We start from the raw sequence: 2,614 nt of genomic DNA on the forward strand, positions 1-2,614 counted from the left end.
GAATTATTTAGAGCTTTTAACCAACAGCGGGCCAGCCTAGTAAACACAACAATTCCAGTAATCTGTGCTATTCAAGAGTGGGTGGTGTGTGTGCGTGCATGCGTGCATGTGTATGTGTGTGTGTGGGTGGGTGGGTGCATAGAGGCACCCCCCCCCCCAATCTCGTGAGTGTTAACCTCATGGCTTATTCATGTGAAGGCGTTAGAAGGATGGTGTGTGTGTGTGTGTGTGTGTGTGTGTGTGTGTGTGTATGTGTGTGTGTGTGTGTGTATGTGTGTGTGTGTGTGTGTGTGCGGGGTTGTCAACTGGCCCAGCCTGGTCTAGTCTTTGATCTCTCTCCCCTCTTCCTCATTTCATGCAGCCCAGTGCATGTGAATGTCTAGCGTGATCTTAATTGACCAAAAATAGACATCCCCCCCGACTCCCGTTCCCCATCGCAACTTCTCCCGCACTTTCTGCACTTCCTGCCTATCCTCTGCACTGATTGGTGGCTGAGGCTGGGAGTGGGAGGGGCCTGGCCTTGATGACATCAGTGATTTATGAGGGTGAGTGTTTGGCCTGAGGGCAGTGGGTGGTGAGAGTGTGTGTGAGAGAGTCGGAGATGTCAGTCACACACATACACACACACACGCACACACACACGCGTGCACACACACACATCCAAGCACACGCATCCAAGGAGTCCAACTGCCACCCATCTCAAATCAGGGCAGCCTGATAACTGAAGCCAACACACAACCAGTTAGCACTAAAGCCAACACGCAACCAGCGAGCTATAAAAACACTTCCCATACAACTTATAATGACTTTCAATACAGCTCATCTTTTCTTCAAGGGGAGTCAGGTCTGAGGTATGAGCTTTAAAGCTTACATCACAGAACCTTTTAAAAACCTGCATTTTCTGCTGACACATGGCCTGTATGTAAATCACATGGGTAAGCGGCCTCACACAATGACACTGTTTACCGTGCCTCTGGTTAGTCTCTGGTTAGCCTCCCTGGTTAGCCTCCCTAGTTAGCCTCTCTGGTTAGCCTCCCTGGTTAGCCTCTCTGGTTAGCCTCTCTGGTAGCCTCCCTGGTTAGCTTCTCTGGTTAGCCTCTCTGGTTAGCCTCCCTGGTTAGCCTCCCTGTTTAGTCTCTCTGGTTAGCCTCCCTGGTTAGCTTCTCTGGTTAGCCTCTCTGGTTAGCCTCCCTAGTTAGCCTCTCTGGTTAGCCTCCCTGGTTAGCTTCTCTGGTTAGCCTCCCTGGTAGCCTCCCTAGTTAGCCTCCCTGGTTAGCCTCCCTGGTTAGCCTCCCTAGTTAGCCTCCCTGGTTAGCCTCCCTGGTTAGCCTCCCTAGTTAGCCTCCCTGGTTAGCTTCTCTGGTTAGCCTCCCTGGTTAGCCTCCCTGGTTAGCCTCCCTAGTTAGCTTCCTGGTTAGCCTCCCTAGTTAGCTTCTCTGGTTAGCCTCCCTGGTTAGCCTCCCTGGTTAGCCTCCCTAGTTAGCCTCCCTGGTTAGCCTATCTAGTTAGCCTCCCTAGTTAGCTTCTCTGGTTAGCCTCCCTAGTTAGCCACCCTGGTTAGCTTCTCTGGTTAGCCTCCCTAGTTAGCCTCCCTGGTTAGCGTCAGCAAATATTTGCCGAGCCGCCGTCATAACAGGAGCGTCTAGGGGAGAGGAGGTCCAGCGGGCCTGGCACTGGTCTGTAAATCAGAGAGATACTTCACCTCTGACCCCCCCGACCCCCCAGGCCCAGTATTATCTGGGAGATCCTGCATTCTCCACACATACAACTCGTAAATATGGACCCCCCCACCCCCCACCCCCGACTCCGTATGGAGTATAGGAATCCATATGGTTTGGAGGAGGTGTCAGTGTAGAATGCTGGCTTGAGGAGAGGCTGGGGGAGAGAGAGAGAGAGAGAGAGAGAGAGAGAGAGAGAGAGAGAGAGAGAGAGAGAGAGAGAGAGAGAGAGAGAGGGAGGGAGAGAGAGAGAGAGAGAGGCTGGGGGAGAGAGAGAGAGAGAGAGAGAGAGAGAGAGAGGCTGGGGGAGAGAGAGAGAGAGAGAAGAGAGAGAGAGAGAGAGAGAGAGAGAGGAGAGAAAGAGAAAGAGAGAGAGAGTGAGGGAGAGAGAGAGAGAGAGAGTGATGGAGGAGAGAGAGAGAGAGAGGAGAGAAAAAGAGAGAGAGAGAAAAACACACAGGAACAGAGCCCAGATCTGAGCAGGGCGGAGCAGAACAAGCCCAGACCAGGAGCCATCAAGATAACTCGGCACCTCAGTGTTGGGGTCTGGGGTCTGGGGAGGTAGAGAGGGAGAGAGAGAGGGAGGGGAGGGGAGGGAGGGAGGGGGTAGGCGGATCCTGGTGGGAGATAAGGTAAGGGGGCCGTGTGCTAGCCTGGGAACCCCAGCCGCCAGGCCTTCATCTGTGGGTTGGTAGGGGCCGGGGGGCCGGGGGGCTCCCCGCGGCGGTGGCGAGCCGAGCTGTTAGCCTATGTTCTCCAGCGCTCCTCTCCTCTCCTCACCGCCCACCGCCGGGGAGCCAGCCTAATCCCCTGATAGGGAGGAGAGACCTGACATCGGCATTCCTCAGATAAAGGCAGCCCCGGATCACAGGGATGCTCGGAATTCCCCACAGATT

The 2,614-nt window shown here is 54.4% G+C and overlaps 1 protein-coding gene across 1 annotated transcript in view; it reads right to left on the bottom strand.

Annotated features, from left to right (window-relative positions):
• Positions 1-2,614, bottom strand: part of lrba (LPS-responsive vesicle trafficking, beach and anchor containing) — a gene marked incomplete at its 5' end in the record, with an annotated part of 245,915 nt that overhangs the window by 166,242 nt on the left and 77,059 nt on the right. The gene's annotated exons all lie outside the window — the stretch shown is intronic.

The sequence above is a fragment of the Nansenia antarctica genome (genome assembly GCF_963989245.1).
Source record: "Nansenia antarctica genome assembly, chromosome: 6".
Taxonomy (NCBI): Eukaryota; Metazoa; Chordata; class Actinopteri; order Argentiniformes; family Microstomatidae; genus Nansenia; species Nansenia antarctica.